Source organism: Zosterops lateralis, assembly GCF_965231275.1.
Source record: "Zosterops lateralis genome assembly, chromosome: 3".
Classification (NCBI taxonomy): Eukaryota; Metazoa; Chordata; class Aves; order Passeriformes; family Zosteropidae; genus Zosterops; species Zosterops lateralis.
In genome coordinates this window covers 19,736,550-19,760,910 of record NC_139764.1, presented here as the reverse complement: position 1 = coordinate 19,760,910, position 24,361 = coordinate 19,736,550, and positions in this window count along the sequence as shown.

Here is a 24,361-nt window from a genome sequence, read left to right as displayed (position 1 = left end):
AACTGCTCAGCATTTCCCTTACAGAGCTGGCATGAGAGAAAGCAAAATAAAAAAAATAAAAATAATATTACATCTCTAGTCTAAGAAGCAAACTAAAGACTTCAATCATTCAAAATAATGGTTTGATTAGACCCCCCTCAGTGAAAATAATATATGCTAAATAAAACCCGAAGATGTGAGGGTACACTTTTATGAAACACCAGGAAACCAAACTTGAAAGGGAGGATCTCTCCTCTCATCTCACTCCTGAAATAATAATTTTATCTTCATTCTTCCTGGGCTGTTTTAGGTAGCAGGACACTGAAAAGGAGTTTGGTTAAAAAAGGCTTTATATAACATTAAAAAAAAAAAATCCAGATTTCAGTTTTGGTCAGATTTGTGCAGAACAAAATGGCACCAAAAGGACTAAGATGGGATCTAGGACAGGCGCCTCATGCCTTGGAGCAAACTGATAAAAGATAGTGGATAGCATGCTATGAAGCAAATAAGTTTTAGGGCCAAAGTCCATAGGAGAACATCCTTTGCCTTCTGCAAGAACCTAAAATCAGAGCTTATGTAAAAAATTTTCTCCTTTGACAAAACACATCTCCAGCATTCCAACCAAACAGACTCTTCCTTTGCCCAGCTCTAAGTAAGAGGTGACACCTTTGTGCGCCCCAATATCTACCATGGCTTGCCTGACCCTGGTTCCTTCCAGAGGGCCAGGATCCTGCAAAGCTGCACATCCCACCAAGCACTGCATCCATCTCTCAGCTGCACCAGGTAATGGGCAATGGCAGATGGATCTCATGAGCTGAATATGAGGCTCAGAATTCACTCCTCACCCACAGGTCTCAGTGGCTTTTCACATGACAAATCCTTTGTTTTCAGCCAAGACCTGAGCATCTGGAAGAGGGAAGAGCTGAGCATTCTGGGTCTTGACTTTTTAAAAGTCATCAGGGTCAACGTGGCTCATGTCCTTTGAGTCTGTGACTCCAGATTTTTTCCTATTGCTCAGTATTTTCATATTTCTTTCTTATGGGTCCTAAAAAACTAATGAGAAAACACAGCTGTGAAAACCTGCAAAATCAGCTGTGCTGAGGCAATATCAGAAGGCAAATAAAATGAAAAAAATCACTTATTATCTTTACATTTAATGACTTTAATTCAATCTCATCACCTTTCCAATACTTATCCAAGATTTTTTTAAAGCTTAGTGGTGGTTATTGGTGAAGTCGAACTTTGGGTAGTCAGAAAATCCTTGGAGCATATTTCTACGCCCATTGGATCCCCTTCAAATGCTACTGCCACACTCTTTTTGTTAAAATGCAAAAGCAAGATTGGCTACTGTAGGAATGAATGCAGAAGCTGGACAGACCCATGATTGCCCTGAGATCAAGGTACGCTGGATAATTGTGTGAGCCTTTAGAAGGAAAACGATGCTTTAGTGCATCTCTCTGGCCTTAGGGTGGCAGCCTTGCAGCTGTACTGAGAAGCACACGGTATCCATGTGCACTTCTCCCTTCTGCAAGCCCAATGTCTTTGAGAGCAGCCAGCTTTGGGCATGCTCCTGGCTCGTTCTTACAAACAAATCCATCTCTAACAGAACTGTAGGGCATGGAAGCAGGGCTGGAAACTCCCGGGCTGCCTGCTGCTATGATCTGAGTCAGCAGAAAAGTGCCTCATCTGCTGTTTGCTTTTCTCTGCCCAGATTAGGCTCTCAGTGCCTGCCACCTGATGCCAAGGCAGAAATGATGCTGCTGGATACTTCAGAGAGAAGTTCTGGTAAGTGATGTCAGACAAGGAAAGTTTTCACATCTGAATGACCAGCTCAAAAAAAGAGACTTAATACCAATTCCCAGCCATCGCTGTCCTAGTGTAGGACATATGAAATGAACTTGGTGCCCTCAACTGAAGTAATCATAGAATCATAGAATGGTTTGTGTTGGAAGGGACCTTAAAACTCATCTTGTTCCAATCCCACTGCCTTGGGCAGGGACACCTTCCACTAGACAAGGTTGCTCAGAGCCCTATCCATCCTAGCTGGGATGGGCCATCCACAACTTTTCTGAGCAAGTTGTTCCAGTGCCTTACCTCCATCACAGTAAAGAATTTTTTCCTAATACCTAATCTAGTCTCTTTCAGCTTGAAGCCATTCTATCTTGTCCTGTCACTATATGCCCTTGTAAATGGTCTCTGTCCATCTTTGTTGCAGGCTCCCTTCAGGTTCTGAAAGGCTGCAATTAGGCCACCCCAAAGCTTTCTCTGTCCTACACTGAACACTCCCAATTCTCTCAGCCTGTCCTCAGAGGAGAGGTGCTCCATCCCTCTGATCATCTTGGTGGCCTCTGCTGGACTCTCCAACAGGTCTGTGTCCTTGCTGTGCTGGACCCCAATCTGGACACAGCACTGGAGCTGTGGTCTCACCACAGTGGAGTAGAGGGGCAGAATTACCTCCCTTGACTTGTTGGCCATGATTCTTTTAGAGCATCCCAGGATAAAAATGGTTTTCTGGGCTGCAAGCACACATTGCTCACCGATGTCCAACCTCTCATCCACCAGCACCCCCAAGTCCTTCTCCCTAAGGCTGCTCTCAATCTGTTCATTCCCCAGCCTGAATTGAAACCATGGATTGTAGGCTGGTCTTTGCCACAACAAGAACCATCACACCACATATTAAAAAAAAAACAAAAAACGATCTGAAGCCACAGAGTTGCTTCATTTATGTATTGTGAAATCCAGGACTCCTGGAATTTGAGATTTTACTTTCCCCAGAAGTATCAGAGCAGTAGCTGAAACAAATAAGGGGAGAACAAGAAGGGAAGAGAGAAAGGGGGTTTTACAGAATCACAGAATACGCTGAGTTGGAAGGGACACATAAGAATCACCAAGTCCCACTCCTGGCCCTGCACAGAACACTCCAAGAGTCTCACCATGTGCCGGAGAGCATTGTCCAGATACTTGAACTCTGTCAGGCTTGATGCTGTGATCACTGCCCTGGGGAATCTGTTCCAGTTCCCAACCCTCTGGGTGAAGAACCTTTTCCTAATATCCAACGTTAGTCTCCTCTGACACAGGTGATAGGGAAGACATGCTTAAGAAAGAAAGGTTCAAAGAATCAACCCTTATTGTCCAGCCTAAAAGAACTTTAGGATTACAAGAAAAATGTGAGGGGATGACCCAATGAATCAGGAATAGCTGACTTGTAATATTATTGGCACAGAACAATTCCACTCCTGGGACTGATTTCCAAGTATGCAGAACACTCAGTTCAAATGCAGAAAAGCTGTAGGTGCATAACACCTTCTGAAATCAAGTCTTTTATGTTGAATTGGTTTTTTTGGGCTTTTTTCTTCTCCTCTGCCCCTGTGGCTGACTGTATATGTGGAGGCCAGCTGGATCCAATTCCTAGGACAGTAGTATTACACTCCATCCCCGCCCCTCCCACCCCCCACTTTTTCCCATTTTACATCAGTAAGTTGGCAGGAAGGTTATTTGCATCATTGCCCAGAGCCAAAGGTCAGCCTGAGAAAAAAGAACTTCTGAATACTTTTATGAAGAAGATCCAAACTGTAAGTTAATAGCCTTACTTAAAAAAATTATCAAAACTACTTTTTTGTTCAAAGTTAGATTGATGTGGAAGCACATTCCAGATTGTGGAACATGCATGATGTAGAAAGGTCAGGTGGAATGAATATTCAAGATTCAGAGGCATAAACTTCCCACACATTCCATCCAAAGAAGAATTTTTCCTTTCATATTCTGCTGGTAGAATATTATACACTGGTTGTCAGTTCTAAGCACCAAAGTGCAAAGTTATTTTTTAAATTTTGCAGTTCACTCTTCCAAAACCAAATGTCCCTATTGAGCCACTTCCTACTAAAAGTGGCTGCTTTTCAAATTTGACTTTTGCATTATGACCCATGGTGGGATCCCCTTCAGCTTGAAATGGACCTGTCCACAACTTGGTGTCAGAGGAGTCTCAGGGGAGGCCCTTAACTCTCTCTTCTGCTTGCTTTGAAAATCTGCCAAAGCATGGGGATATTAAGAACCAGTTCTGCACTGGAAAAAACTGTAGTGAGTGGCATAGTGTTTACCATGTCAGTGTTTCCATTTGATATTTGAAAACCTTCCATGTTAATGTCTTTTTTTTTTTTTCTAAGAGGAGAGGTACCCTAATGAGTACAGGCTAGGTTCAAAAAAAAGATGGAAAACTTCTTTTCTTCTTATGCTTAATATCAACTGACAGGTGCTATGGTCCACACTGTTCACCCTTTACATCAGAGCATGCATACTTCCTCCACCTGTACCAACAGAACCACTTTTTCTAGAAAAGGAAAGAAAAATTATGCTCAGAATTCACACTGAGAGGAGGTCCAGCTGGGATGCGACCTCTCTGTCCAGCAGCCTAATCTAAGTGAGTTCTAAAGAGACCTCCAGCTTTTTACTTACAACTCACCTGGAAGTGAAGGCACTTGCAAAGTGCAGCTGAGAAAGGAGCACCAACACAAACTGCCCCAGGAAACTGCTAAGGGGCATTAATGGCCTTCTGGCAGTTCCCTCTACGTCCATCTCCTTCCACAGAGGGCCATTCTCCTTAAAGCTGTGTGGTTGGCTCATGCTCAGCCTGTGGATGGGCTCTTCCTCTGAGGAAGCCTGACAGCTGATGTGGCTCTTCCAGGTTTCTGGTCAGGGCTGCTGAGATGGAATGTTTGTGAGGAGCCCTAGAGCTGCATGCAGCTCTTCCTGCTGCCAGCTGGTAATAGACAAGAGCACCATGGGACTGAATTCCCTATTTCCATTTCTGAGCTAGCCCACGACCTAGGGTGAACTCAGGGAATAAGCTTTGCTACCTCTGCTTGCCTGGAAATAGCAGTTGCAAGAGCAGCCCCTTTTTTAAAGAAACCTTGAGCAAGCCTGAGAATTTCAGAATCTGGGCTGATTCTCTCACAGCTGAAAGAAGTGGTTAAAAGGCTAGCAGTGCCAAGACTCAGCACTGGAAGAGGAATTCACAGGTGACAGGAATTATTTCATTTGGCAAAGGTGAAGGAGGCAGAGGAATGAGCAGGCCCAGTAGAAAGCCCATGTACCTGATGTGGACTTTGCAGGTCAGCTGTTTCCCTGAGATGCTCCATTTGCTAGTTGGAAAGAGAAGGAGGTGGGGGTGGAGAGAAAGGAAATGGCCAAACTTAGACAGCTGCAATGAGGACCTGCCAATTTCTATATGATCCACTGTCCACCCCCAGCAAAAGATGTGTGAAGGAGAAGGAACATCTGCACTTCCCTCATTCTTATCTCACCCTCTGGGACTCATAGAGAGTTGGTCTAAAGCTGTTATGACTTATCTTGGGTGTAAGATCAGCACATACAAGCTATAACTGGCACCCAAAGTGAACCCAGCTTGGTTTTGGCTCTCTCTGGTGCATAAGTTGAGAAGACCTTGATTTTCATCCAAATAACACCTCTCTGCCACTAACTTGAGCCTGCTCAGATGAACCTAATTGTAAGGTTCTGTAAAAAGTAGCCAGTGAGGCTTTGCCAAAACCAAACACACTTTCCTCCCTGGATAATTCTACTGTTCAGCTATGGAAAGTCATGAACACCTCATCATGCATCTCATGGATAAAAAGTGACATGCTGTGAATCACTGGAATCCCCTGGTCTGCTTGAATATTTCATTTTTTATTGAATATAACACAAAATGGTGATCTAGATCTTTTATTTTCTTCTCCATAAAGAAAGCCTTTGTTTACAGATAACAGACCTAGTTTTGCATCTTCTGTATTTGCTTTGTTCTTAAGGCCATTGGTATATCTTTTCAGCTCCACTTCATATCCTTTTCCACATTTCCTCCTTTTTCTTTTTTTAATCTGCCATAAACATGGTGCATAGTTTTTCCTTTTAGTGCAGTGTTTAAATAGAACAGGCCATTGACAACAAAACACATCTTCTTTCACTAGTGATCTTCAGATGTAAAATACTGTGAAAGTAATTGTTTTTCCAATGATAAGAAATTTTTTAAAATGTATCTGGCATACGAGGAGGTTGCTATATAAACCTTACTTTTTGATTTATTTTACTTCACAAGTAACTTGTTCATTTTCAAATCTCAGCGCTATTTTCTTCACTGAAGAAGGTCATAGGAGGTTCAATAATGGCTAAAACATCAGCAATAATTAGGAAAGTGTACTGTTCTCTGGAAACAGTGAGCCTTAGAAAGAAATTGATTTTGAAAGTCTAGGGTACTTTAATATTGAGGTTAGGATGCAGTTATGGAATAAATTTAAAATCAACATCACAATGCTCAGCATGACTAATAATTAGCCAAAAAAATGTAACTAGTAGTTCATCAAGGCTCTTCTTGTGTTTAGAACAAATACAAGTGCCAGGTTTATTTTTACTTCCTCAGGCATGATGTAAGGTTTCTTCCACTGGAAAATCCCCTATTAGTATATTTGTCTGGATTATATAATATTGTCCATGGGGTTTTTTCTTCTTCTGATGACTTGTACCCATGGAATTCACTTTATAAACAGAACTCTCAGCATGTGACTTCAGTGGTTGCTGTGCTAAGGAGTGACCCCTCTGTGACACACTTGTGCCCCAGCTGCCTGTGGGCAGTGTCCAGTCCCATCCTGCTGCCAGCACTGCCTGTGGAGGTCTCTTGACTCACATGAACGGTTATACTTTCAAGTGCCTCTGTTTGAAATTTGTTGAGAAATCTTGAAGGAAAACATGTGTAACTGCTTACTCTCTGTGCTTGGCTCTTCAGCAGCTGACAATGGCCCACCTTGTTCCACGTGTGACTCGAGTTTGTGAGATGACAGATGAAGAGGTTGAACACAGAAAGGGGGTGCAGTGATTGTCCTAGAAACAGGGAAGTGGCACTAGATACTCCAGAGAACTTTGGCTTACGAGGGTGGATGGCTGGTTGTGCTAGCTGCAGGATGTGTTGCTTTTCCAAAGAAGCAGGATCAGAAGGTGGGCTGGAGAGACCTGAGACCTGGCCTGCAACAATAACTCAACTCAAAAAGCCTGAGAGGATATAAGAGAAGTCTATTAAATACAATGACTAGTATACCACAGTACTGCACTTTTACACAGGCTGGGAAAAAGACCTTTTTAAGATCATCTGTAAAAAAAGCGCATTTTTTTCCCCAGACTTCAGACGTCAAATTTTAGAGAAGCCAGGGTTTTATTAAATTGCATTTTTTGACTGTATATCAGGATGACAGTTCTTCATATCGGATCACCAGTTGTATTGTGCTAGAATTGGGGAACCATGATGCTGAATTCTAAAGAGACATACAAGACAGGATCGTGGTTATCTCTATTTCACAGAGCTTAATCATGAAAAACAGTCATGATTTTCAGACCAAAAAAAAAAAATAAAAATCACAGTTTCTGTTTTCTATAAAGGAAAGGAAAAAGTGTGTGACTTGGTCCAGATAGATTCATTCTGTTTTCATGGGTGGGTGGAAAAGGGTCCCTTTCTGTCTCAAGAGTGTGTTGATGAGTCACTGTAGTTCTGCTGGGTTACTGTGTGCTGTGATCTTGGGTTCAAAGGCTGGGACAGAAAATCTTTTTAGTTCCAGATGCAGGACTCTGACAAGAAGTGCAGTAGGTTACTTACTGCAATTATTAGGAATAAATGTTTTCAAATGCAACTATTAGAAGCTGCAGCTATTGAACAATCAGATGAGGATGGCTGTGATAACTGCTTTGCATGACACATCTCCATCTTCTCACTGCACTGGTTTGCAAAATTTTCCACTGAAAACCCTGAACAAGTGTCCTCATAACAAAAAGCTGCCTTTGGCCTTGACTCTAGGTAAGACCAGAGGAGCCAAGACTGTGGTTTTGCCACATGTCCTAGAAAAAGTGCAGCAAAACTGGGCCATTTTAGGGCTAGTGACCAATTTATTTCTCAATATTTCCTTCCTTCTCAGGAAGGTGAATAATTTGCCCCAAACCTGGCCAGCTGCATGATGTTTTGGGCTGTGAACCTGAAGCCTTTTCCTTGTCTTCCTAGGGGAGTTTCTCTTTTTGGCTACTTTACAAGCCACAGGTGCCCTCAAAGCCAAATGCAGCACAGACAGACAGCAAGGAGGATGATCTGGTTTTCATGCAAGGGCTTTTACAGAGAGAAAAGAGACAGGAAAGCACAATTTCCTTTCCCTCCACTGCCGCCTCGACCCACTCCAAGTCCTGAGAACACAAACCAGAGAACTGCTAGGTCACATCCCACCATCCACACAGCCCACGTGGAGCAAAGGAAGGTCAGAGATGATGAGCATCCCACCCTCAGGGCTCCTCACACCCACCAGCAGCAGTACTGGACCCAACTGGGTCTTTAAAGAAGGTGTAGTGATCCCCAGAGGTGGTGCCATCTCCAGCAGCTGCCATCTGTGTGATGGCTGGGCTTGTGCTAAAGATGGAAATCTCACGCTGTCCCTGCTCAGCCACCACAGCTTATCCAGCTCTGGCAGGGCCCAGAGGCACAACCTGACCCTTCCCTTGCACCCTGGCCTGATTGTGATATTTCACTCCATCGCAGCATTCGCTGCTTGTCATTTATTAATGTGGTGGTCATTTATTAATGTTGCATCACACCCCCCCTTTACTCCAGAGCGCTTCCCTGGAGAGCTACATGTGCCCCAGCAGTGCAATAAAAAGATCTTTTCCCCCCTTTTCTGTGGGAAAAGAAAGTGTTGTCTCTGCCAAAGGACATATTTCATGACTGTATACTAGGAGGGGACTCATAGGCCTGGTGATTTTTATTGAGCTAGTGAGAACTAGCAAGAACCCCCAAGTCCTGAAATAAATTTTCAAGGAAAAGCTTGCTGTGTACATTTGCAGCCTGCCCTCCTCTGCAATGGGCCCTCCAGGTAAGATTGATGCCATTCAGCTCACTGTATTTGAGCCTGCAGGAGAGCTAGGAGGGTGGAATGGGTTCCCTGAATCATTCAAGCCCCACCTTTTTTGTTTAGAAAAATAAAATGTGCTGTGCAAATACTTTGCTGATCACAAAATCTACTGGCAAAATTATTGTATTCTTCATTTTGTGCAAAAGGGAAAACAAATGCTGGCAAGGATCACAGTGTGGATATTTATGTCAAATCCAATAAAGGCCAGAAAACCACAAACACTAGTCAGCATCTGAACTGATATGAAATCAAAAGCCATTTTTGTTAAAGTTGGTTGACATAATCTAGAGTAATTCTTAATAAATCCTTTCAACCAGAAAGGGGTAACAAGTTCAATTTAAGCTGTGGGGGATTGCTTCACAAGAATAAGAAAGAATAATTGAAGGGCAGTGTAGAAAGCTGTATGAGAGTATAAAAAAACCCAAGAATGAATAAAAGGGGTTTAACAGAGAAAAGGAGAGAGCAGTGCAATTTAAAAGGGGTAGATGTTTCTTAAACAAGTGAGTAGTATCATGGTGAGGGTAAGATTTGTCACAAACATTGCATTCATTTTCTTGAAGAACTGGGAAAGCTTTGCAATAGCCAGGAGCAAGAAGGCCATAAGTGACCAAAATGTGAATGTTCTCCTTTCTCTCACATTGTGCTTCAGGCAGGTTTACCTTGGCTGCTCAGCTGATGCTGCACTGCAATTACTCCTTTAGGTTACCACATTTTAGGCCAAAGCCTTTCAATTGCACTTTCAGCCAAAAAGCAGATACTGCCACCTTAAAAGATCCAGCTAGGTTACATCTGAGGAAGTTTTAACCAACTTTTGTTTCAAATCCATGGAAATATTTGCTTTGCAATGTAAATTCGCAGTTTTCACGAGAGATCAGCACTCAACATCCTGTTTCCATCTTGTTTCTTCATTAGGAGTGACAGTGTTTCATGGGACCTGAGGTTCAAACTAAGGATAGAAACTGGAGAGTTTCAGCTCCAGTCCACTGAATTTAAATAGTTGAATTTGTTTGTTCCTATAAAAATTCCCAGTTTTTCCAGAAAATGTATTTTTCTGGTGGGTTCCAATTATATCCACGTACTGACTGACAGCTGGGCAGAGTCACCACGGAGGGGGTGGCATTTGAACTGCCTTGTGGCTAACTCTGGCAGCAAGAGAAGTTCATTGTGTCCTAATCCATAAGTCATCCTTGCTTTTTCTCTGGAACGCTTCATCTCAAAGACAAACTGACTTGACATGATGATAAATGCTCGTGAACTTAAATCACAGAAAGGAAAGTACCTTTTAGACTTGTATTTTTTTTAAGACTCAAAGAAAAGCAGATGACCTTTCCAAAGTCCACTGGGATAAAGTTCATATACCTCAGGCAGAAACAGCTTGTCCTTTAGTTTAAAAAGTAGATAGGCAGATGAAGAAACTTTTGAATCCTTGTCCAAGATATACAAAATAATCTGTTATAACATGAAGAACAAAGGTTGCGTGATATTTTAAATTTTTACTTTGTAGCAGAATTGTGATATATGCTTCTCTCTTAAACTTCTGGGTTCCACCACCCCATTGTCTGTTCTTGGGTTTTTTTTAAACAGAGCAAATCTTTTGTAGCACTTTGTTTTAATCTGTGACTAATCCATTACCAATGAACCAATGTGCTACACCGAGGGTAAGTTTGGTGGTTTTTTCCTTTTATTTTATTTTGGTTTTGGTTAGTTTTTTTGGGTTTGTTTGTTTGTTGGTTGGTATTTTATATAATTTAAAATGCATCTTCTTACTAGACAAAAGTAAGAGAGAGGCAAGGGAATTTCTGAAAACCTGAGCCACAAGTTCAGGTTCTTGTTACAGGCACATATATGTCTCCGTGTCCAAGTGGAGCTGCCCTGGGTTAAAGCCCCTCTAAAGGTTTCAGGCAGTGGGATTGATATGTGCTGCTCTATGTGAGAATTTGCTGGGAGAGGACTTTTCCTGCCATCTTACCCCTCTTCAACTCTGAACATCTTTAAATCAGTTGAGTATGAATCTTCTGCACGATATGGCTATAAATTGTGGGGAATCCCTTTTGGGACACTGCATTTGTTGATTCAGGGCTAAGTGACTCAATTTGTTATTTATTTAAACATTCCATTCACCAGTACATAGCCACATAAAATGTGGAATCACATTCTTGTGAAAATCCTGGAGGACAGTAGGCCACTGACCCATGCCAAATTTCACTTGAACCCAAGCCAGGTTTGTTCAGCTCACATACACAATGGATAAAAAAAATCAGTCTACAAGCCACAGTAGATTCTCAGCAACCTAAATGCATTTAATGTATATCTCAGATTAGGATCAAAATATTCTTCTTCTCCTCTGCAACCATCTGACAGTGAATGAAGAATAAGGAAACACAACTTAGTCAAAGCATTTCATTAAAGCCAAGGCAAGGTTTGATACCAGCCAAACCTTTCTTACAATCTGCTCCTCAAATTCTGAGGTACAGCAGCATTCTGCTGCTAGAGAAGGGCAGCCCAAGGAACCCTCCTTTTCTGGAGAGACATCTTCAGTGCAGACAGCATCTCTTTCCTAGTATTGTATGACTTAGGTGCATCACTGCCTAGAGGGAGAAACTGCTTTTTGGTAACAAATACATAAATATTGTTTGTGAATTATCATCCTTCCTCTGTAGGTTTGGTTCAAGATTCCAGAATGTATTACAGAAATGGAGTGCTTGGCAGTTTCACTAAAACAGTAGATGAAATACAAATTTTAGAGAGCATTAAAATGAATGAAATATTTAAACTCTCCTCACAGGACTTTCCTTTTTATTATTCGATCTGCTCAAGGTAGGGAAAGATCATTCATATGCTTTAGTAACAATTTTAAACAAAAAAAACCCAGTTAATCTCCCTTTTTATATAAGCTATTAATTGTTCTGCTTTGTTTTTATCAAAGAGATAATTAAACATGCAGTTGCAAAGCATGACATTGCAACTGAAGTTAGAGAATGCTCTGAGGAAAAACATTACCTTCAAGAGGGAACTGTTTTCTAGCTGGAGACTGTGAGCCCTTTTTGAGTTCCTAGATAGGCAAAAGAAGTTCTCACAGTACAAGACATGCTCCTAATAGTAAGTTTCCTTCATCTTCAAAAATCCAACTAGAAACACATACTTCCAAAGAGGGCAGTGCTTCCCTTGACAGAATCTGCCAGGTGGGAAGGCAGTTATGGGGCAGGGAGTCAGGAGAGCATTATGTGAATCCTCTGCTGTTGTAGGGCTTGTTTGTTAGCCTGTATCCTTAGAATATATTACAGACATTTCAAGAAATTTAAAGCCTGATGCCAGGACCTTGCAGCTTTTTTTGACCCTCATCTCAAGGATCATAACATCAAAAGTATATTACTACCTTATATTTTACACAAATCATATTTTAAGAGGAGAAACAATATCAAAAGGCTGTGCTTTTATCTTTCAAAACCAAACTTCCCATTTACATTTCAGGATCATTAGAAGTTGGCTGAAAAGAAAACACATAATAGAAATTCGACCAGAACATGAGCTGCCATTGTTGGCAAACAAATCCACCCTCATTAATAACAGTTAAAAATGTGAAGTGGAGGAGATGGTGGTGGGAGCATAAGAATACAAGAAAAACAAACAAAAGCAACACCTGAAAATGCAGAACTTTGGTAAGTGGTATAGACACTCACATTAGAGAGACACCATAAGCCTGCAAGCAGAAGTGAATTGCCTGATACACTGAGGAGACAGCTACAGACAGGTGTGACTGACTAGGAGTAGACGGGGTGGGGTAGGCAACTTAAAGAAAGAAAACCAGTTTAATCAGAAATGCCTGGCCAGGTAAGAGTATCACCCAGCAAGGTCTAGTAGCTATAGATAGTGAATTGTCCCCTAGGAGAAGGGGAAAAGGAAAGAAGCCCAAGGTGCTCTGGAAACAGGAAAATTAGTAAGTGAACAGAATTACCTTTGGATGCTCTCTAATAGTTTAATATCTTTCTTATATGGTGGTGCCCAAAACTGCCCACAATATTCAAGGTGAGGCTGCAGCAGTGCAGAGCAGAGTGGGGAAAAATCACCTCCCTCAACCTACAAGGTGTCACTTGTTTGGGTGTCAACCTGTATTCCTCTTGATAGTTCTGCTCAGTGATTTGAACTGAAGAATTTCAGTGCAAGTCTCCTCTCGTATGCTCTGGCAAGAGAAACGATTGCCATGGGCTGTGTGTGTTGTGTGAGAATTCCTGCCCATGAGAGAGCAGGGCAAGGCCAATAGTCAAAGGAACTTAAGAGATGGAGATATTCTTGAGGGTGCTGAGTAAGTGGTAGACTTCCACCAGCAGCTTTTCCAAAATCTAAAGTGCAGGAGTTGAACACTTCCCTGGGTGGCAGCTTGTAGCCCTAAACAAATGTAGTGGCAGAATGTGTTTTTTCCTAACGTGTTCCAAACTGCTACATTTCTATTTGTAAATGGAAGAAGCCCATTTCTCCTCTGCTGTAAATAACATCTGCTTGTAATACTTGGCACAAGCTTTTCCCTTATTTCAGACTCACTTCACAGAGATGACGGTAAAAGTTATTTTGAATTTGCATTTTACCTGTGTAAACTGGTTCTGCTTACACCTTTCTCCTCTGACTGTCTCTGGGAAGTGCAAAGCCACCAGCTCAGTCTTAAAATGTCCTTCTTAGATCTGGGTGATCTGACCAACACTTTCACTATAACAACAACAAAATCCTTCTTTTCTTTCTTTATTAAACACTCTTTAGGTTCCCAGATTAGTCTTTTAATTCACAGAATAGCTGGTACACTTCATTCTCATGACCTCATCCTTAGGTCATACATAGGAAACAGCTCGTGGATACCAAGAAATTTTACACAGCTAGGAACAAGGAGGGATATCCTTTCTCAAAATATCTGTTCTTGCCAAGGGTTGGTCATCATGGCATATAGAAAAAGGTACAATTTGTTACAGAAATGACCATACATAGGTTTATAAAAGTGATCCTTCCTATTTAGATTTATACAGAAATATATAAATAGTTGCATTTAAAATGCTCTCACTTCTGTGGGTTTTTTTTCCTGTCAATATTAAAGACGTTGCAGTATTCCTTATGAGTCAAAAGTGCCTTGTTTCATTTATATGGAAAATTCATTTAAAAAAAGAGCTCTCACTACTGTAAAGATCAAGTGTCTATCTCTGGGAGATTGTTACATTCCTTTTTCAGGAGCCAGGGCTTAACAATGCTGTAGGAAAAAAAAAGGATCTATATGGCAAATCTTGTAGTACAAGTTTTTGTGGTTAACCAAGGAACATGTCATGAGTCAAGCCTTTGGAAACAGTTTAGTAATTAAAGACAAATGCTATGACATAACCATTTACACGCAGCAGAAAGATTTTTAGATTAAATCTGGCCTGACCCATTGCTCAGCAAGTGTTATCTGGGATTCTTGAAAGTCATTCATTTATTTACATACTAATTTGGCCCACATGTTTTATTAAAAACAAAAGTCAACGTTTCTTAGAGGAGTGAGCTCTAATCCAGCTCTGGTTAACGAATTTGGTCAAGCAAGGTATGGACCTATTTCAATGGGTGCTATAGGAAGATACTCATGAAGAAGCTGAGAAAGTTTTGGCTTTTCTCCTGCAAAATTTATGCTCTTTAAGTGCATTTACTTTGGGTAGATGCATCAGTCCTGTCTAGCAGCACTATCAGTCATGCACTTGCACTCTACACGTGTTAAATAAGCTGGTCCATAAAGCTAAGTTGTGGAGAAAACAGGTAATTTGGCTAAGGTAGCTGGGCCCTCCCTGAAGGGGAAGAAAATGTATGGATATAACCACCTGACACCCTCCTTTGTGCATGTCAAGATATTGCTCAATGCAAATATTGCTCCACATAATCACTGAATGTAAATCTGCTTCCCTCTTGTTCAGCCAGAATCACCTTGCTACCAGTTCAGCTGTCTGAATTCCTTCTGCTGGGGATGTGCTGAAAAGAAGAAAGAAGCTTTATATGGATGGGATTTCAGAAAGAAATAATGCAACACCTGCTGATAGGAAAGCACCAACAAGAGGAGAAGATCAAGGTGCAAAATGCTTCTGGCCTGGCATAGACAGAAGCAGAGAAGTAAAGCTGTAAGATTGATGACTAAAAAAATTTGAATAAAAATAAGGAAAGGATTTTTTTGGCTCTTTTATTCTGGGCTGCCTTCCTCCACTGCTCTGTTCTTCTCTTTTGTCAGTGAGATGAGCAGTGTGAGATAATGGAAAAGAAGGGACTGGAAAACAACAAAACACAGGAGATGAAGGAGGACTAAATTTGATGTTTCTGCAGGAGAATAGGGAGTTTTTCCAAATGAAAACAAGTTGTCCGAAAAGCTTTTAATTTTCCCAGCCAAAAAGGCTCCTTTCATGCAGGGCAGTGAATTTCTGAAGTAGAGTGTTATATGCAGCTGTCAGGAAGGAAAGGTTAGGCTTTACTGTAAGTTGGTCTTCAGATAAAAAAGAAACTTCTAATGACCTGTGAAGCTCCCTCTCCTGAGGCAGTGCCTGCTCCCTTAGAGCCATAAGGGAGAGCAGCACCCTGGCACAGGGCAGGTGCCTGTGTGCAGGCAGCCAGGGTGATCTCTCAGCAGCCTTGGGGAGCACCAGCTGCCAATGCCTGTGTGGGAAGAGAAGCACTTTAGGAGACACAAGCTCAGTAGGGAAAAAAAAATAAAAAAAATATATACATATATATATATATATATATATATATATATATATATATATAAGGTGTTGCCTCAGGTACAGGTGAGTGCACAGCTGGATTTGTCCCTGGGATTGGAGCTAGCTGCTCATTCCTGCTCAGGGTGAGTGGAAAGCAATGCCTGATCCTTCTGTTCTGCTATGGAAGCTCTCAGCCAGCTGTAACACAGTTGGCAGGCTTGAAGTTGCAGGTGAGGACAGAGAAATAATTTCCCTCAATGCCCCAACCTGTTTGGCTCCTGTTGCCTGCACAGCAGCACAATTGTGTCCCCTTAGCCCTGAGGCAGGTATGCTCACCTGGCAGCAGCTGTGACTGGGGACACTTGGTTGGGCAGTGTCACAGGTCCAGCACCCCAAGGCTCACTTCTAGTTAAAGAGGGGACAACTCTATACAGAGCAGGTGCTTCTGCAGGACCACACTGACACTGCCACAGCTCTTTGAGCAGAAGTGTGCTTGACTCCAGAGTTACAGAATCATAGAATGGTTTGGGCTGGATGGGATCTCAAAGACCATCTCGTTCCAAAATTCAGGGCACCTCACTGCAGTGTGTGCACACTTTGCAAATAAAGAACTAGAGGCCCTAGCCCTAAAACTTCAAAAGTGGGTATGAAAATGATTGCAACATAAGACAATACCTTCTAATGTGTTTTTCACCTTTTCATGTATCTGCAGATCAAATAGAGGTGCAGGAGAGTGGCTTTCTCTATTAGACAGTGCAAATTTTCTTTAATTTATTTGCTTAGGAGAGGTGAAATCTGATTCAAAGATGCTTTTGCCATTAGTAAGTGCTTGGCAGTGGTATTTAAAACAGCTCTTTTCTATCTGTGGCAGCTTTTACCTTTGCTTAAGCCTCACAAACCCAAGATTTACAAGCTAATGAACACTAACTGACAATATGTAGACGATACCCTGTGTACTGGCTCTTTGGTGTAGATAACTAAGGCTTGTGAGTTTACTCTCAAACTGACTGCCTAAGCCTGGATATCTGCTGAGATACTTTATCCTTTTATGAGGGTGAATCCAGAGTGCACTGAGTAATGCATAATAAAATTAGTTTGAGAGGGGAAAAAAGAGAGCAAAAAGATAAGCACAGTAAAATAAGCTCAAATGACTTCACTGTTCAGTAATGACTCCTACCAAATAACTGCATTGTAGTTTTATCTTTCCAACCAAGACTGTGTTAATGCTCTAAAATTAAATCTCTTGTGAAAGTTATCTGGAATTTCTCAAACAAGTTTTAAAGGGGTTTATTTTTTCATCAGAGGTCATGCCTCAAGAATTTGTAGGAATTCCGCCTGGAAAGTAATAATCAGTGGAAACTGGCAGTCAAAGCTAATTTATATTACTCTTCCAGATAAAAATTCCTTCCATCTTAGACCTGCATTTCAAAAAAGATGATTATCACTCTTGAGAGAATACATCAGTGAAAAGAGAGAAGGAATGACTTAAGAGATGTCTTTCCTGCATCTGTAGATTTGGGATTTAGTGTGGCTTTTTTATAATCTGTCCCCTTGAAATTTGTGAAGGACAGACCAAAGGGCAGGAAAGGGAGAAGGAGAGGTATGTATGAGGAGACACCAAAGTAAGCTTAAGAAATCAGCTGTCAAGTAATTCCCCAGGAATTTCAGAACAAGTGACTTCAAAGCAGATTCTAAGACACTTCACCAAATAGAGATGCTAGAGCCTATTATTTTTTTTTTTTTTTTTTGTTCTGCTTGTGGTGTCATACCATGTCTGTCACTACTGTATTTGCCTTTCTGGCAACACTCAGTTTGATAGGTTAACTGCTGCTAGAGGAAAAGCAAAACCATCTGGTTTTAACGTAAAAAAAGATTCCAACTTTGCATGCTGGTGGGATAGTTGTCACTCACCAGCTCTTGAACTCCTCCCTACACCAGTGACACTGGGCAGAGATTAAAATGACAAAGTTCCTGCTGCCTTTGGAGAGCAGATCCTGGACCTGTCTGACCATGTGTGTGAATGAGATTCAGAGGAGTCTGCACTCACAAGGTCAGAAAAGCAGGAGCTGGGATGAAATCAAAATGAAGGCATCTTTGTCAGTGACACCTTAGGGGTCTGTTGTGTGCCCTCACAGGTGCCTTTTCCATATGCTGGCCCTGCTGGGAGACGCTGCTGCCTTCAAAGTCCCAAACTGTCATCAAAACTGGCATCAGTGTGTGCTGGTGTTTGATGTTCATCCTCTCCTGCAGGACAGCTCAGAGTGACGGACAGAGCAGCCTGTGCTTGGTTTGTCAGCAGCCTTGTAGCTGAAGCACTGATCAGCTGACAGCAGCACCAGCTCGCAGGATCTGCTTGCAGAAAAGTATTTCAAACAACCCCACACAAAGGCAGCACGAGGCTGTTTGTTAACTGGATCTTAGTCTGAGATGCTGCCAAATGCTACATAGCTCATATGCACATTACAAAACAACAGGGTTTTGCTGTTCTCCTGCACAGTCATGCTAGATCAGATATTTTCCTGTTCAATCTCAAAGAGAATATTTGTGAATATAGGAAGCCATCTATTTATTACAAATTTAATCTTTTTTATTGTAATATTTCAACAAGTTGTTTTTTTTTTTTCCTTTAAATCTTTCGGTGTCACACACACGTGCATTTGTGTGTATTTATTCTTTCCACAGAATTCCAAATCATGATTTTGGTGTAAGGCCATCAATAACCCCATGAGCTTCAGAGAGTAGGTAATCCTTTAGGAGTGGAAACAGAAGACAGATTTTCTTCCAATGGTGAGCTCATTCCTAGGTCACCATTGAAAGCAGAGAGAGAAACATGCTCCAAAATAAACAATGGTTTGAACTCAAAAGCATTTTTCTTTTGGGGTGCCCAGCTTTGCGTGAAGGAATTCCTGTGAATTCTCCTCAACTGTTTTGAGGGTTGTTTTGGTTTCTCAGGTCATTAGTGTGCATTTCCAAAAAAACACTGTGACAATGCACTGACCCTGTGATACAGTTTGAAGAGGAGCATTTAAAAGAAGTATGTAAACAGGTCCCTCACAGGCTCACAGTTGCAGCTACTTGGAGGAGTGGGGAGCAGGGGGGTGGACACAAAACCAGTAAGAACAATGCAAAGAAAGGCTGTAACACAGTGAATGAGACAAATCTCAGTGAGTGCCAGACAGTTTAATTTCTTCTAACCTAGAGTTTAGAAGCAGCTATTGGCTAGCAGATAACTGTGTAGGCTGCTTTTGTAGACACCTAGAATCCTTTTTCAATAAATAAAATATTAAATAAGCTGTATTAAATAAAATACAGTCCCAGGTAGGCGGCGCAGAACCAATTAATGAAAATTCCAAATTGGCTGCCCTAAATCAAGCAAGAAAAGGCACCTGCTTGTGAAGGCCACACACGTGAGGAGTACTGGGTTGTGCAGTACCATGTGAGGACTTCCTGGATGGACTCCTCACCAGACTGAGTGATTTCTGTGGCAAAGGAAATCCCAGACATGAGAAAACAAGGCAGTTTTCCAATGACCTGGCTTTCATTCAAAGGGATATGTGCCTTTTGGAATTCCAGGTCAGTGACTGGTAGGACATGGGTTGCCTCTGATTTTAAGGCAGATAGTTGACAACTATCTGCTGCAGGAAGCAGCCAGAGAAACCCCCAGTGACAGAATGAAGTATTTGGTTTATAAAGAAGGAGAGTAAACAGTTGGATGAGGTCAGATATTCCAGTGAAGGACTCAAATACAGAAAATGGATGGACTCATCTGCCGTGACCAAGCAAACTCATCCTTGGTGAGTGAGGTTAGGCAGGAACCAGGATTCACCTCTCTATGAGCACACAGACAGGGATTGTGGTGGAGTTGTGGTCCTTTCTCTGAAGGGACAGAGGATGGGAAGGAATCAACACACAATTAACTGAGTGAAAGGTTTCTTACTTGTATTTCTAGGTGTGTAAAAATTAGGGCATTTTGCTGCTGTTAGGAAATAGGCAGTCTTTAATTTTTTTTAGACTTAGATGCCAAATTATGGGAAAACTCCTTTCAGAAAAAAAAGCAAAGGTTCAATATGATGGTGCTCCACTAATTTGTCTCGGCTGTATGAAATTGGTTTTGCTGATTTTTTTTCTGAAGTTGATGTATTTCTTTCCTGTATTTTTGAATGAAAATGCTTTATTATTTGATAAGCAAAACTGCTTTTCATTTCAAATATAACATACTTTTAATAAACTAAAAAAAAGAGATGAACTGGAAACAATGGAAAAAGAAGAGGTCAATGAATAAGAAAAGTTGTTCATACGTTTGTTTCGGAGACCTTAATATCAAATTACCCTGAACTGACTCATGCTCAGCTTTGTCCTGCTTAGGCAAAAGTATGCTTATGGGGTTGAAAGCTGGGTCCACTGGGGACCTCCTTCCTCCCTTCTGAATGGAAGCACAGGAAACTTGTCTTAAATGTATTTCCTCCCATCCATCTATCTGCAACAGAGACAAGAAGTGGCCTCCATCCAAGTCATTCAGTGATCTGCTCTCAAAGGTAACTCATTCAGTCATCTGCTCTCAAAGGTCATTTAAAATATGCTGTCAAATAAACAGGTTATTTAACTCCTGCTAATCAAATTAAAAAAAATCCATAACTATATTTTAAAAAGAAATACTTTCTCACATAGTGATTTCTTCATTCCCGCCCCTCTAACTACACCTACCATCACTATCTAGGCCTTTGTAACAATAACCTCCTATTGTCTTTATGATAAAGATTATTTTAACAAAATAATACAGCTATGGAGAAGAAGCAAATCATAAATGCACAAGCATTAAATTTAATAAGCAAGTCCTCATTGGAGATATTCAGGAACTGTCTGGACAAAATCCTGTGCAATGTGCTCTGGGATGACTCTGCTTGAGCAGGGAGGTTGGACCTGTGACCCACTGTGGTCCCCTCCAATCTGACCCATTCTGTGAAAAATTGTTTAAGAAGAAAAATTAAGAATTGTTTTCTTGTCCCCCCATATTAGATTTTGGACAGAGTCATCACCTCAGAGAGATTACAGGGGACCTGCTGAGACCAGACAGCAGGCACTCTTCCTGCAGAGGATGGCTTGCCTGGCTTGTGACTCCCCTGAGAGAGACCCACTGAACTGCTGGGAGGAGAATGTCTTGTCTCTGCAGTCACTGATGGAAGGGGAGACGTGTCACTGGTGTCATGGCAGTCTGCTCTTTCCTGGATGACTTGCCACCTTGTCCTGGACTTTTTATTTTTGAGAGCTTCCTTTGTCACCAAGGTTCTGCACATTACTGTTGCCTATTTTTTTTTTTTTTTAAGCCTCACTTTAGACTGCAATCAGCCTCCTTTGCATCATTCTGAACACAGGAGCAAAAACCTGCCATGGCAGCACTGAGAAGACACACTTTGAATTTCCCAGTATATGATAATTGGTTGGGTTTTGCACCAGTTGCTGTTCTATGGGGTTAAATGATGAGGCCAGCCATGACTGATGATCTTTGTAGGTTCTTTATAGAGCCTGGGACTGTGGGCTTGAGACCTGGGCTTCAACCCAAGCTCCAATTCCTCATGCTGCTGTGCAGGTCTGGTCTGCACCCCAGTGGGAGCAGTCAGAGCAAAGCAGCTTCTCAGACAGGAAAATGAAAATGCAGCTTTAGGACATGTTTGAAAGATTGTTACTGCCACACAATGGCATGGATGACAATGGTTTTGGATGGTCATATAGAGGATTTAAGAAGCTTGGTAAGTCTGACAAGCAGTACAGACAACATCATGGTGAACATTCAAATGCCCATTTTAAGTGTGTTTCTCTGGTTTCAGAGAAGACAGCATGAGGGATTTTTTTGCTTTCTAAATGTTTATTTCTTCATTCTCTTCCCTGACTACTGCGAAAATACTGTGAACTCTTACCTCTGTCTTCTTGTGCTGGCCTCCCACTCTCCAGAGTGTCCAACTTTGACATTTGTACCTGCCTTTCAGCAGAAAGCTGGACAGTCAGCTGAACAACCCATGTTCTGTGTTTATTTACTACCAGAGTGCTCTCGGCAAGGTCACCACTCAGGATGAGGGGAGAGATGCTCACCCTGGAACTTCTGGCAAATGACTTTATGGGTGATATAATCCAGTTGCAGATCCTGATTTATGGAAGGGAACTGGACTGTGATGAACAAATTACAGCTCCCAGCACATATTCCAAGTTCAGCGCTCAGGCAGGAGCTTTTTAGGGATTAATTTGTACTTTCCTGAAAGAGGTAACATTTTCTTGATGGGGAATGGGAGAGGAAGAGAGGTCTTTTTTCTCTTACATTAGGATTTTTTTAAAAGAGGGCAGATAGGAGGAAGAGAAGTCATCACATTTCAGTTTTGGGGTTTTTTTCTGTCCTTTGTAAGTTCCCACCAGTCTGTTATTTTCACTCCTCATTTTTGCCTGTTCCTGAACTCTTCCTGTCTGCACCAGAAGATGAATCAGGCTTTTCCTTTGTAATTACATCTTAATAAAGAGCCATGGGTACATTGTCTCATACTGTCCAACATCACTCTGAATCAACTGGCAAAAACTTCTGTAAAAACACCTGAGACACCTCAAGGAAATTATGGCATGACAATGATAATAAGGTGATGATTATTTTCCAGTCCCATTCTGAACACCAGTGATACATAAGGGAAAGCAGATCAGATCCTGTTTTAACAATTTCTGCAACCTCAAGTAATTTCCACCATTTGTTTCTGTCTAGGTTCAGGACCAAAGATGCCATTACATCATTTACAACTAATTTAAAGGTGTCTAAGGCAAGGAAAACTTTAAAAAAAAAAAAAAAAAAAAAAAAAAAAAAAAAAAAAAAAAGAAAAAAAAAAAGGTCTCTTTTTAGCTCAATTATATATATAGTAATAAGAAACCCAGTCCTGACTTAAGGGCACCTGAGTTAAAAGGAGTTTTAAAAGCATGACAGACATAGTGACTACTTCAGATTAGGAGTAAGAGATTAAAAATGAGAATATTTTTTAAGACTGAAAAATCTTGTACACTCACATATAAAAAAAACTTTTGAGAATGACTCATCACTAGTTCTGAGATCTACAACATCTTAATGAATTAATATTTTCTATGTAAATGAAAAAATATAGTGAAAATTCAATAGTTATTTTCTGACAGAATTTTTAATCTGCTATTAAAAGCAAACAAATGTAGCCCAAACTAAAACAGCAGAACCAAAGAGTTTGTTATTGCCCAACTCACTATAACTCTGTATTTCAAGGCTTCAGCTTAGCTACTGTGCCATAGAAAGGTCAATATCTGGATTACAAAAGAAAAGGAATTAATGAATAGTAATCATGTTTTCTTGAATGAAATCTTGCTTCAGCTAAGAAGTTATTCTGTACTTCTTTAATATTTCTGTGTAGGAAGAAGTAAAATGATTATTGCAGCACTTAAAAAGAAGCTATATGATATTTATTTTGGAAAATAATCATAATTTGATTTGAGTAATTAAATTGTGGTGGTATCTCTGCCTAAGGTTAGTACATGGAGCTGTAATAAAGCTCCTGGTTTAAAAACTTGATTCCTCCTGTGACTCACAGACAAGTCCCTTAGTATTTTTATTCTCTCAGGAAATTTTTTAAAACCTCCCTTGATAATAGCAGCACTGGTAGCTGAGTTACTGGTATTTCCCAGGAGGAGATGCATCTGTGTCATATTTTCCTCATCTGCAAATTATTATCATCGACCTCATGCAAATGTTTTGAAACTCAGCAGATTAATAATGGCATAAAAAAATTAAGCCAAACAATTTTGAGCAAAGGTCAGATGAAAGCTACCACAGGTGAGGTAGAAGGTGTTAATCATGTTTTTTTATTAGTACTTCATGATTTGCATTAAAGTTTTATGCATAGACCCCTCTCACAATCGAGGACACTATGAAGAGTTCAAACTGAGAAAGTCTTATTAAAAACAGTTAAGGTATCATCTTTAAATAAATGGAAAGGTCTGCAGTGAGTGGCAAAGCTGAGACACTCAGTTTGCTCTGCAGACCAGACAAACACTCAGGAAATGACTAAAGTGGGACATTCATGCTCACAGAAACTGGCAACAGGGACAGAAGTCAGTGGGCAAACCTTCTGGGGTTTGGATGACTGGCTGTGGTCACTTCACATTGTTTTCCATTGCACTCACCACTTACTTTCAAAATACCCCATGCCATGCAATAAATAAATAAAATATTAGGTTCAGAGCCTTTACAATAAATTCTAATGCTTAAACCAGTCCCATGAGGTTAGGAATCCATTCACATTAGTTGGGGGCTGAATAACTTCAAATGTCACTCTTTGTTTCTGTAATGTCCTCAGAAGAACATGAAATTGTAGTTTATGTAGGAAGAACGCAGTTTTTTGTTTTTCATTAATCCATCATTTGTCAGTATTTGGCAATCCAATATTTGTCAATATTATACCTGTTCACAGTAAACTATTCCTTTCACTCACTACTCTTAAAAGGTGCTGCTGAGAAGACGGAGCAAACCAAAGAAAACAAATGCTATTTTTTTTAAACCTTTTCCATTGTAAGAGAATTCATAGCTCTGCATTACCCAAACAGTTTCAGCCTTTACCTTTCGAAAGTTCTTGAGAGTACTCCATGAGGTGAGTGTTTTACCATCTGTATCACCTAAATAGATTTTTCTTTTACCACGAGCAGGTTTAGAATTAAACTCCTTCCAAGACTGTCAGATTTGTGTGAAAGTGATGTTGCTTTCCTTTTTTT